Genomic DNA, 13,899 nt, shown 5'->3' on the forward strand with positions numbered 1-13,899 from the left:
TTGTAGATATACCTTTTCTACTTGTCTCTGACTTCTGTCTGATCCTGGTCAGAAGGAGATAGATCACTTAAAACAGAGAGGAGATTGCAGTTGTAAAAGTGGCAAGCCACCAGAAAGAGGGTGACCAAGTAAGTCAACCGAAAAGGATTGTAATAGGCAGCTGTGGAGAGTGAACCAGCTAAGGCAATGTCTACTGCATCAATCTGAAGTAACCAAGGAACACATGGCTTAAGAAAGTCACACTCAGGAGACTCAAAGTGGCTACCAACGCAAGTATAGGATAAGAAGACATATGGAGATTAAACAACACGACTCAGGGTGCCAAAGGTGGGCAGTGTCAGCACAAATTACAATTATCTTGTCATGGCCCAGGATCAGAGATATTCCCCAGTGATGCTTAAAAATCTAGACAAAAATGCCCCCTGGAGTGAAGGTGAAGCTGCAACATGAACACCAGTGACCCACTTACAGATGCACTTCACAGAACCACTAAGGCCTGTTGGGGTTTATAAATATTTCCACGTGATCATAGATCTTGGAAGCTCTTGGAAGCCAAAGTAACACAGGGGGAAAGAGCAGGTAAGGCGCTAAACACAAAAGTATTCTCTACCATCACTGATTTTGACTAAGGCACCCATGATGCATTGGGGTGGGGGGTGGGGGTAAGACAGAAGTTCCACATTTGGTATCTTTAACAAAGCCCAGCAGGAGAGGAATGCATGACCCTAACAATAATACACGATAAAACAAGGTATCCAAAAGACAAGTCGATCAGCCCAGATGTTGCTAGTAATGTTACGGAGCATCAGAATTACTCCAAGATACTGAGGGCAAAGGACTTTATTCTTCACCAAGATATGATATGAAAAACATACCAAAACAACAGTATGAAAAAGACAACAAAAACAGAATGAAAATCTGCAGAGCCATGCGAATTATCAAATACATGAAGCCTCTGAGGATGATTGAGACAATGCCATGAATCCACAGTCAAGATTGAAGAAGAGCAACTGGTGCAAATTCTTAAAAATAGACTAGGCCTGGACGATATGGCAAAAATTTATATCACGATATATTTTTTAATTTTGGTCGATACGATATAATTCCGATATCGATATGGACAATATTAAAAAGCCTCAGGAAAAAACTGCCAAGGACACGCACAATGGTTGTCTGCAAACTGAATTTGCAAAGTCTATAATACCTCCAGGCTCCTCCTATTAAAATTATATAATTTTTTTTTTAAATAAAAACAGTACAAAAAAAAAAGGTTCACTTTTTATTTGTATTTAGCCTTTACAAACAAGAAATGTGAAATAAACTATCAAATAAATAAAACTCTCAGACTCAGCTTATTAACAATAATATATTTCCATTTAAACTAGAACAGGCTGATGATTCATATACAGTCGAACCCGGTTATGTCGCCGGCCTAGGGGGTTGCCAAAAAGCGTTGAGATAACCGATGATCGAGATAACCGAAAACCAATATGGCAGCAATATATTAGCATGTGCTTGAAATGTATTTATGTGCGTTAATAACTGAGAATGTACATGCACGGGTTTTTGGCATTGCCGCGATTTGTTTGACGCGATCGGCATGCTATAAATATGTACATACATCGGGGCCGGTTCTAGACATGCATATATGAGGGGGCAGACAGAAATGTGAAGGGGGCACATGGTGGCGACAAAGGCGGGAAAGGGGTGGGGTGGTGCTCTGGATAACTGTTTTTGTCATGTAATTGGATTGCACTTTGTCAGGCCTCTACCCTAAGACCTGTCCAACTTGGGTGTCCCACCTGAAGGCTAAGCTTCTGCTGGTGTAGCTCTTAGGGTCACTGAGGCAGGCAAACCCCCTGACCACATAAGGTGGCAATCCCTCAGGGGGAAAACTGAAAAGTAAAACAAAAAATAAAATAAAATATTCCTCATCAGATTAAAAACAAGACATTTACCTTAATTGGATAGCCTATATCAAACATATTTGAACCCAACAAAACACTTTTCACTATTGCCGATATTAACAAAACTAAAAAGGGTAGGCTAAGTTATGAAAAAATCAATTCACCGAGTCTTGAAATATAAAACTGAAAAATAGGATCGGTCAGGGTTCATTTCACTACATGTTGTACTTGTTATAACTATGTATGTGACGAATAAAGAATCTTGAAATCACAATGAACAAGTCGCTCAATGAGAATGAATGACGTAACCGACTGGCTAAGCTGCTTCTAGCGCCAAGGTGGTTCAAATGGTACGATCCACACTAGGGGTGTCTAAAATCGTTTTACATAAAATTTTCCTACAAGGTGAGGTTCTTTCTTAAAAAAAAAAAAAAACAACAAGAAAAATGTTAATACCCCCCCCCCCCAAACTGCTATTTTTGTCTATTTGGGGGGGGTCTTGATCGGGGGGTACTGGGGGGTACAGTACCCCCCGATCAAGACCCCCCCAAATAGACAAAAATAATTCGAACCATGATCTCACTAGTCACTATGATTTTGACGAGAGAGATTGCGGTTTCCTCCAAACCTTCCGCAATCACGCAGCTCATTTCGCTTTGCCCTGCCTACTGAGAAACTGGCTCATTTGCATACTAGCAGTGATTGGATGTTTAGCTGGGGGGAGGGTGAGTGGGGGATCTGCCGAGTGCTGCGTGAGCCCGCGCACAAACAGAACGCGGAGGGAAAGAGCGAACAAGAAGTGAAATTTATCATCTCGTTTGTGCCTTTTTCAGTGGATTTTTCAGCTACTGTAGTAAATCTTGTCCATATTCAGTTTGTGGGTAATTATTATTTTCTTCCTCAACTTCTAAAAGTTTGATTTAAGGGGGCAGGACGTTTGCTTAAGGGGGCGTTGCCCCAGCGTAGAGCCGGCCCCGACATACATGTTGGCTAACAAAAGGCATACCACCAACTAACAGCAGAGATTTACCAGTATACAATAAAAACCACCGTCGTTTCTTGATACAAACCTTTAATTATATTCTCCAACATTGAAAACACAAAGATCGCTCACAAAATCACAAAAAACCTGCGGGGTGTACTGTAGTTCGTTTTCACAAAAAGCTAACCAGTGTCAAAATTAAATTAACGAGTCATTTCCCTCTGACGCAGCTCTGAAAAGTATCATACACGTGGTTACTATGGTTTCTTTACAAAGTCTAAAATGCTTTGTTGCTTTTGCTTTTAACAGTCTGCTTGAAAACAAATGCTTCAATATTATTTATGCTGTCTAAAAAAGTTTTACCTGGATCACGTTTCACAGCTGCGTTGTTCAGCAAATTAACATGCGAATGCGATTTGAATACGCGCTGTTTAGCACTTGTGATACATTTTTAAAAGCCGGTGAATATATATAATATTCAAATGTATATCGAAATATCGGAAATGTGTTTAAAAATCGTATCACCGTTATCGAAAAAAAGTATATCGCGATATATATTGATATCGAATTATTGTCCAGCCCTAAAATAGACAGATAATAGCTTGTCTACCTCCTGCCAATATGCTTCATAGCTATGTATTTTGCTGCATGAAACTAAAATGAGGCATGGCTTACTTTTGGTTAGGAAATGTGCAAGAGCCTTAGCTGCGGCAGCAGAGTCTGCTGGAAAACAATCAGAAATGTTTCCAGCACCCAGGATAAACATCAAGATAACTGCAACCTGCTGGTCTGTCATCCCTTTCTCTTCAAGCTAAGAAACTGAAAACTTTCCAAATTTAACCTTTTGTATTACAAGACATATAAGACAAGCGCAAAGTGCAACTAACATTTATAGGCATATGCGGCACGGAAAAAACAGACTTCGCACCAGCAAACTCTCTTTATTCAGAGGCGTGTTTTGGGCGTAACATGCAATGAACCAACCAGGAAGGCGTGTCACCTCACCTTTAAAAAGCAGCGACGCAAAATCTACAGCGGACTGCTATTACAATTTGCACGTTTTCCCGGCGAGCCAGATCACCTTCTTCCCGAGTAAACGGACGTGCTCATACGCATCTACGGGAGCGCCACTGTTCCATCTGAAGCAGGCGTGGGATGAGGTAGCAACGAGTGTGTCCTCGTTTTCTGGCATCAGCTGATCATCTGCGTATTGCCGAAAGAGATATAATGATGTCAGAAGACGGAGACAACAGAAGCTCGCTGCTGAACAAGAGCAGCAGGTGGGAAGGGGGACTTAATTATGCTTGTATGTTTGATTTTAATTTTGGGTCTGAGATCACAAAATATAAATAAAGGTACAGTACAATCTTTGTTCATAAAACCTCCAGTTTTTAAGGGTGTTTTAGAATGTTCAAATAAAAGACAATAGGGCTGTTGTTTTCCTACATCTCACGATTTAGATTCCTTACCAGGCTACAGACGATTCAGCTCCTCTGCCAGCTGACCCCTCCTTGCCCGCGCTGCTGCCAGCGTACTCTCCTTTGTTGGCATCGGCACATGCAGTTCAGCATCACGCCTTCTGAAGTCCTATAATGTGTCCTCATTTATGTCCGACAGACATCCATCACGCATGGTAATGTCACGCAACATACAACATACCACAAAGAATACCGTGACCTTCTGCGGGCTGCATTGTAATATTTACATGACTTAATATCTGAAATGCATTTTCAGCCATCCAAATGTCCTTTCAGTTACAGTATTACAGTATTTAATCCAGATAATGAACTCGAAAGGTTTTTTAAAGATACGGTTTGTTCTTTACTTAATATATTGCTTTTCTTGTGGTGTTACATGAAACAGTATGATTACAGGAAGGGACCAGATGTACTCTATGATAAAAACATATATAAATTAAATAAAATAAAAAACCATCAGTGCACCTGGAGTGCATACCTGTGCCAATAACGAGTGTTGTGTGCCCACACGTTTATAAACGATGCGGCACCATTTTATAAACGATGCGGCACCATTTAACAATGATTCTAACCTATTACTATGTGCAAAATGTTTATGGCGTCAAACATACTACATACAAGACAAAGCAAGCACAGGTGATAACTGTTTTTAAGAAACAAAATAAACACCATGCTACAGTGAAATAAATTATTTTTACTCATCAGCCAAAATGTAGCTCATAATTGTAATATTGACAAGAATCCTAAATATAAAACAAATTATCACTTTAAGAAAATACATTGATGAATGTTGAGTAATATTCATACTCATACAACTACTTTAAAGTAGTACTAATGATAATATTTTAGTTAATGCTTCAGATAAGGTCATTATTAATTTTTTTAGTTAACTTGCCACATGAAGAAGCAGTTTCATGTTCATGACATTCTCATGCAAAAACTCACTGATACTATAATACACTGACTCTACTGCTGTTGGACAGAAGCAATAAATGAAATCTGCATATTATTCCAGATATTATATTAAATACTATATTAGGGGCGTAACGATACAGAAAAATCGGTTTTGAAATCACTGTTCGGTACGTTTTTCACAGAACCCCATAAGAGACATGGGGGGATAGGTTGAGATGCACTTTTGTGAGATCTTGCAAAACGCCATGTCTGTATTTCAGAAAGTCTATAATAAATCTTAGATTTAATAGGCAATATCTAATGCATATTTCAGATAATAACTAGCACAGCAAAGTTCCAGGATTGACATGACCTAACCACTACTGCACCTGTAATACAAAACAGTGTCAATAAGTAAATAAGTATGATTGTAAGTGTATGAGTATCTACCCAGCACACAGCCATCGCCACCCCGCCGCTTCAGGCAATGCACAGCGAGATCATGAAGAACAGAGCGCGCCAAGATGACGCTGCCACTTTCCTTAGTGGGGTATGGCAAGAGGTTGAATGGTGCAAACTACACACATGTGGAACCCTGGCAGAGACCTGAACCCAGGTTCCAGAGGTGTTCCCACTGCACCGTGCTGATGAAGAGCAGAACTCCTAGAAGAAATGTTATCACTGTGTCCAATACTCACTTTGCCAGATATGAGGGTCACGTATCTGGAATTTACAGCCAACTCCTGTCTTAATTCCCCACTTTCAGCCCCATATTTGTATTAAATTTTGATCTTGGGATTGACTTTTTACTTGGACTGACTACCCTTGTTGGATTGTGATTTACCTTAGTTGTGTTATCTTATAACTGGTGTATTTTATGTTTGTCCCTGGGTAATTCTGTATACACAAAGGGTAGTGGCTGCCTTTTTGGTTCCTGTTTATATGTGTTTGGGCTGTTTTGGCTAGTTAGGGAGTTAGGGGCAGTGTTTGCCTTTTATTTGTAATTTCTATTGTTTTAGGGTATGTACGTTTTATGCACCTAGTTAGTCATCTGTTTTTTTTTGTTGTTTTGGACTGGGCCATTCTTGAACTTCGCGTTGGAGTTTCTGTATCAAAGTGTTTCTCGTTGTAGTTCACGTACTGCTCTTCCCTCTGACTGAAAATCACGCAAATACAAATGTTCCATGTCATATTGAACTTGGGTACTAATATATCAATCATGTTAGAATAGACTTGCGGTGTGATGTCACATGTTGTAGCAGGATGGACTGTACAGGATAAAACAATAGCTACAATTTAATAAGATAGAGAAAGTATCACCATGACATTAGTAATTTCATGACACAGCTGACATGCATTTCTTTTTGTCACAACACAAAATAACAGTATGCCCATCCATCCATTCATCCATCCATCCATCCATCCAACCAAAACAGGGTCACAATACAAGTAGGCCTAATAGTCATAAAATCAGGGATGGGCCGATCAGATTCCGATACCAATACAAAAGCTCTTTTTACTTTAATATTTTAATATAATAAATACATAATAATAAATATTTATATATTCCATCACTGTAACTGCTTAATCCCAACTGGGGTCGCAGGGGGGGACCAGAGCCTATCTGGGGAACAATGGGCACAGGCGGGAACCAACCCTGGGCAGTCGGCAACACTCCGCAGGGCACACACACACACAAATAGAGGGCCAATTTAGACTTCCCAATCAACCTGCCCGCTTTTGGACCGTGGAACAAAACTGGAGCCCCCATGCGAACTCCATACAGAAAGAACATATGCCCAACCCCGGGATCGAACCCAGGACTTTCTTGCTGTAAGGCAGCAGCACTAACCACTGCACCACCATGCTGGCCTATTTGACATATTTTCAATATTAAATACAAAAAAAATGTAAATACAAATAAAAAAAATGTATTCCAAAAAATCTTTAATTAGGCTACTAGAAACACATAACATACTGTTCCACTTCATTTGTACAACTTATTTTAAGCGTTTTTGAGGCATTTCAATTAGAATATCTTCTAAGCAAGGATACGCAAGTGGCAAATGTTTAAAATGCTCCACAATTTTTCTCCCACAGGTAACAGTGTCACTTGTACATTGTTGTGATCGCAGCCCTTCATATATCACAAGCTGTAGCGAGAGCACAAAACAGCCCAAGCGACTCCCAAATCATCCACTGCTTTTTTCATGTTACTCGTGTTGTCTCACACAAATGCATGCAGTCTGTTTAGTGTGATTTCCCACTAAATGCTACTTCCACCTCTCAAAGCTTTGTTTTTATAAAGATTGCAAATTGCTGTGCTACTAGTTGCTGTTAAAAGCGTAAAATGCTTCATAGTCACCCTCTTATCTGATGTTCTTCCACCCCAGCTGCTGCAAAGGGTATGCGCATGATGTCACAGCACGCCAAAGTCACTGCGATCACACCCACTGAGTGGCAAAAAACCTGAGTGGCAGCGTTAGCTTGAATTCCGCAAAAACACAACTAAAATGGGAAAGGGCTATCGTGTGATTTAACAAGACATAAGAGCTATCTTTTCACAGACTGTCAAAAACAAATAAGTAAGAATTGAAAGTGGATCAGTTGGTCGATACCTGATCTGCCTAATAGGTCTGAATCAGTGCCGATACCGATCTGAATATCGGATTGGTGCACCTCTACATAAAATATTAATATTTTGAGCTCAATCAATATTCCAATAACAATATGTCTTATTTGAATACTCACCATTAGCAGAATGCCTAAGAGGCTGAGTCAGAACTGAGTCTATCATTTCTGAGTCAGAGTTAGGCTGAGCTCATGACCTTCTCCATGAACGTTTCGTGCAGAGCCACTTCCTCCTGACATTGCCTCCCATTGTGGCTCCGTCGTCCCCAAACCAGGCTGCGATTTTACTCCAGGCATCGGCTTTCTGCCAATATGGTAGGCAAATACCTGTAAGGCCACAAAATTCCTGCATGGTTTTTTGAAAGTCTTATCAAAAGCCAGAACATTATTATTGTAAATCGCCTCTACATTAGAACGATAAACAAACTTGGAGCCAGACTTTGAGGCTAATTGTCTTTGTAGGATTTATATCCATTTTAGGTGCTAGAATGGTCAAATTATAGACATATTCAATTTTAGTATAAACTAATTATTTAATTCTAGATATATTTAGCATAATTTTAACTAATAGTTATCATTATTTGCTTTCTTATTTGAGAATTATGTTTCTTTATAGCAATAGCAGTACAAAAGTATTATCTGAATGCACAGCTTGGAGTGGTTCTGGAAAAAAGGGGACTCTACCTGGAACTACACAGGCGAGTGGCCACTGAATGTATGTTAGTAGTAGAAATATAGTGGTAGGAAGCTCCCTGTGGAAGTTATACAGAATTATCCCAATTTCCTTCAAAATGAGGAGATTTGGACCTGCTCCTGAGATACTGAAAAACATACTGAATTTAATTTTTTTTTTCATTCAAGACATATATTGTATTTTCTTCTTAACTTGGAATTGTGTCTGGTAGAAAGATCATATGAATATATTTTTGGAATTTTAATAGCAATAATATATATTTCTAAATGTATGTGTCCTTATTTTGCCTTTGTAGATGGGTATCAAACAATGCATATTAATAAACTACTAAGTTCATCAACTGCATCGTATTTCTTTAGAGATATTTGTTCTTCTAAGTGCCCTTGTTTTCTGGTTTTATTCTTTAGATGTATTATTTTGTTTACACTGCATCTGTGTTAGTTTTTAACAGGCTTGTGACCATGTTAAAATTCAAATTCATGTTCACATACTTACCACCATTTTTAGGAAAATTAACAGAAAGCAAAGGAGGTAGATTCGACAGTGACATCCACTTCTGCTACAAGGCAGTGAGGATGCTTGATTATGAGCTGAGCTGGGAAGATGACCTCTTCACTTTAACCTCCTCCAGAAACAGACACTTCATGTGGATACATTTCCACTGAACCCCCTTTTCTGCTCTGATACTACTCTACTTTGCTCCCAGTTTTGCTGCAATTTCATTCCACTGGCTGGATTTTGGCTGCCAGGAGGTTTCATGGGCCAAAAACTCCCATCTCAGTGTTATTTCTTTCAGTTTCCTCTTCTTCTTTGCTATATTACATCCAAAGTGGTTTCTCTTCTGCGCAGTACATAAAAATGCATAATAATGTTAAAATAAAATAATATAGAATAAGTCGAGAGAGAAGGGAAGTAAACACTGTTCTCCTTCAAACAGTTTTATATTTCCGATGATTAGATATATTTATATATTTATATTTATAGTAGCTTATAATGTGCTAATAAATGTTCGCTCAATATGTATCAAAAAACCCTTCAAAGACTGCATATTCACGCATTTTTACAATACTGATTAATCATTACATAAAGTGATTTTATTTTTATAAATAATGAGACGTATGACCTCGACGCTAACAATGACACTGCTGTCATTTCGAGCCGAGAGGATAAATGAAATCCAAAAGGTCCCACGACATACAGTTTATGATTGTCTGTAGTATGATAATTAGCGTGACCTAAAAAGAACGGGATGTTTTTATATTGTTAATTGATCAAAGGATACAGCTAAATCTCACTGCCGACATAACCGAATATCATGGATTCGGCAATGTAACGTAGCAGTGGCTAATCCGAAAAAAACAAGACCTGTAAAACAATGTAGTAAAAACGCACGAACTCGAGTAACCAACAGCAGGTTAAGTAATGAAATAAAAACAATAAAACCACATACTGCTGACTAGGTAGTTTAAGGTATCATGTAGGTTATATATCTAGCAAATAGTACTACATGATTATAGTACAGGAACAAGAAAAGCTACCTATTTCACTTTAGTGCAAAGAACGGCTGTTCGCGATATTCTTGTTTCAGTGGTGAAGTAACCTACTTAGAACGACATGTGCGCATTTTGTTATTCATTCAGCCTACATTTCTTTTCGCCACCTTAACTGTCCTCGTCTTCTATTTCGGCGGTTGTTTTACTAAATCGTATGAAAATGATTTATGGTATAGCGCCGCCTACTGTAATGGAGGGCGGATCCGAAATTAGTTGAACTGCCAAAAAGAGATTCCGGATTGTTACCATAATAAGAATCTTAGTGTAGTATTGTGACACTAGAGTTACACTAGTCTTTGTCCTCGAATAGAAATTTTTTAATTTAGACATTACATGTCATTTAAACTCGCACTGTATTATTTTTAATCTCATAAAGCTCTTTCTTGTTTTTCTTTGGTACACAAATGAAAAATGTACACAAAGAAAACAATTCAATGTGGGGACCATTTTTCAGGGGGTGGAGGCTGCGTATATTACATTATGGGGTTCATATGTGATAAAAATTATTTTGACCTTGTTGGGACATTTTTCCAGGGAAAGTTAATTATATTAAAAAAATATGTGAATGCGATTAAAAAAAAGAAAAAGAAAAAAAAATGCCCAAAGTATTTTTGTTTATCTAGTTATGATTCAGGTTAGGGCTGAGTAGAGGTTAAGGTTGTCATAGTTGTGATTAGGGTTATGCCCACAGAAATGAATGCAGAGTCCCCACAAAGATATAGATACTAGATCTGTGTTTGTATGAGTGTAGACTCTCCATTCTCTCCTACTCTGTTTTATTAACAGAAGTGGCCCTACAACAAAGAGTGTTACCATTCATATTGAGTGCCGCTTCAGAATGAAGTGTAAAATTAATATGAGGAGAAATGGAACAGGGCCTGAATGAGCATGCATGAGCGGATTTTCTGTATGCTATAAAGTATGCTTGCACAGAAATTATGCAAAAAGACCCTTTTCTGCTGTGCATGAGTATCTGGTTTTTGGCATTTCCCCCTGACCATTGATGCTTCCCCTATGGTCTATGCTAACTGAATTCCTGGCAGATTATGTGTAATATTATTTTGTACATATATATTTCTGGCATTAAGTAATGTATACAGCATTTCTTTTTCACCCTCCATGTAAATCATACCTTTTGTAGGTAGGGTTGCAGCAATATACTGTTTTCACCATGGTTTATAACACGGTATAAAAATCAAAATCATACTATGTACATTTGCTTATTACTGGTATTGAAAACAAAATGCAACCAAACGTCTGAACTGCTGTTAATGATTCTGCTGACTGAAAAAAATAATCAGTTTTCTTTACTTGTCATTTTATGCATTCACTCTTAGTTTGACTTCAGAATTCACTCCATTCGTCTATTTCCAGGTTTTGGATTAACACTATTACTTAGGCCCAAATATCACACTTTGAACTGAAATATGAAGTTTGGCATATTTCACATTTGTTGCAGTCATATTCATATCACTCCAAATCAGTGGGATTAGAAAAAAAAAAACGTTTCAGTCAGTATTTACTGTGAGTATTGTTGCCCCTCATTAGTCTTTGTAAATAAGTCCCTGTTTTTCTCATCATCCCCCGTTTGCTCATTTACATAAGTCCTCCTGCCTGCAGCCTCCCCAGTGCTCGTCTTCCCATTCTGATCCCTTGTGCTTCCTTTTGTTTCCCTGCTCCTGTTTGTTTTGCCCTTGGGTCCTTTGTCTTTTGTGTCGTGATAATGACATTGGTTGGTTACACCAAGTTTTGATTTATTTCTCACATTTATTTAGGATTTTTTTTGCCTTACATGTGACTTACGCCGTTTATGCAATTAGAAGTGGACGATAAGATGACAACCAATTGGATCTGTATCACCAGAACTGGAAATTCTGTTTGAAACCAGCAAACTCTGCAATCAAATAGAACAAATTGTTCTGCATATTTTTAAATTTAGTTCAGATACTTTTTCTAGTCCAAAAATCTAATTAAATCTATCAGAAGAATTAACCAAATAGGCCTTAAATGCGGGGTTTGAAGAGTCTCTTTGGAAAACCAAATCCGAATATAAATTTAAATATCAAATTTCTGTCTCTATTTCAATTTTGTTATGGAGCTATGATCTATATCAGGGGTATTCAACTAAAATTTAAAGAGGTCCAGTTAGAGAAAACTTCTTGAAGCAAAGGTCCGGAAGATTATAATGTCTAACTATTTAGTGTGATCTATATTTAAGTAGCCTATTAGCTGTACCAACATTGCATGTAATCAGTACCTGACTGTCAAACCAAATTAATTCAGTACAATTCAAAAACGTTTTGACAATATTTATTGTCACGTGACAAAGAACTTCGGGCAGCTGGCTGGAGTGAGACTTTCAATTCGAGATGTCTGCACACACATGTAACATTTATTACCTTGTAAATAGTCTGCTTTTGTATTTACCCGTGTAAATACACTTTTGACATAGCTAATTTTAGCTTTTTATAATGAAATAATATAGATTTGCCGTAAGATTTCCAGCGTGAGTCTGAAAGCGTGAGTGTCATGCCAGATGCTTGAGATTTGGCAGCCATGAAAATGTACATTTTTTGTTTCACCCGAGTTTATTTATATAACAGATAACATTACTTTATACATGTTAAAAAGCAGAAACTTCAACGAACATGAAATAAACAATAAACTACGTCTATTTATCCAATATATAATACATACTGTATTTGAAAACTTCAGCTTTACGATTTCAGGACAGACCAGTCACTCTGTTAGGAACATTACGGCTTTTTGGTTGTGGGTTTTAGCTTCGATGCTACTACTAACACTAACGGCACATTAGCGCAGACAAAGGGCTGCACACGCCGAACTACATCTTGCTTGGCGTTCAAAGGCGCTTGACGTTCATTGGCGTGGGAAACGGCGGCTCTACTGCTAAACCACTACCGAAAAGATTACAAACGCTGCGCCGGTTCAAATAGAAGCGTCCCGTCAGGTTTTAAATAATAACTTAATGTTTTGGCTATCGGTCCGGGTCCGGGTCCGTATGGGACAGCTTCTGGGTCCGGACCCGGCCCGCGGTCCGCCTGTTAGTGACCTCTGATCTATATTGTCTAATATTGTTTACTGTTTCTGAACAATAATGGTTTTTGGGCATTTTGTTTAAGCTTGCTAAGTTGTCTGAGTGTGTCTATAATCAGAAGTGCATTTGGATATGGTTGTAATGTCTGTGTGGTAATACAATTTTTTCATATTAAGGGGAGACAATGGTATTGTAATAATGTTGTTGTAGGAAAAGTGGCATAGCTGTATAAAAATATATAGCTTTCTCTTTGGTGGTATATAATGTATTAGGTATAAATACGGCTTTAGATAGGAGAAGTTCCCATTAATGTAAGTGCATCGTTTGACACTGGAAACAGCTCTGCTCGCAGAACAATTATGCAGACCGAAATATTACAGTGAACATGAAATGGACATTTGGATTTAGTTTTAGGGAAGCTCCTGTTACAGGGATTCCCATGAAATTGTAAAAATTCCTGTCATTTGCTCTCCATCTGCAATTAGTTTTGCTTTGGCTCATCAAAAGTGGCGGCGGCAGGTTGCATGTGAAGCACCATCCCTCACAATGACATGCACAGGGCAGAATGAAATATGAAATATCATGTTTCCATGGTTGTATAAGCTCCTGCTGCCCCCCCCCCCCAAAAAAAAGAAAAGAAAAAAAGAAAGGTACAGTAGGCCTATATAAATGCTTTCACACTCAGTAATGTGAAACATTTGC

General features: G+C 38.3%; 1 protein-coding gene across 12 annotated transcripts in view; it reads right to left on the minus strand.

Annotated features, from left to right (window-relative positions):
• Positions 1 to 10,299, minus strand: part of LOC111847076 (probable global transcription activator SNF2L2) — a 35,982-nt gene extending 25,683 nt beyond the window's left edge. For 3 of the 12 annotated variants that reach the window (XR_011992391.1, XM_072714477.1, XM_072714476.1), the window contains exons 1-4: positions 9,082 to 10,281; positions 8,013 to 8,219; positions 4,359 to 7,714; positions 3,895 to 4,092 (exon numbers count right to left, since the gene is read on the minus strand). The gene's annotated coding sequence lies outside the window, so the exon portion shown is untranslated. Of the gene's footprint in view, positions 1 to 3,894; positions 4,093 to 4,358; positions 7,715 to 8,012; positions 8,220 to 9,081 lie in introns of all 12 variants that reach the window. The other 9 variants (XR_002839013.2, XR_011992393.1, XR_011992398.1 and 6 more) reach the window with 8 other exon arrangements.
• Between the last annotated feature and the right edge of the window lie 3,600 nt (positions 10,300 to 13,899).

This window comes from Paramormyrops kingsleyae, chromosome 7, assembly GCF_048594095.1.
Source record: "Paramormyrops kingsleyae isolate MSU_618 chromosome 7, PKINGS_0.4, whole genome shotgun sequence".
Classification (NCBI taxonomy): domain Eukaryota; kingdom Metazoa; phylum Chordata; class Actinopteri; order Osteoglossiformes; family Mormyridae; genus Paramormyrops; species Paramormyrops kingsleyae.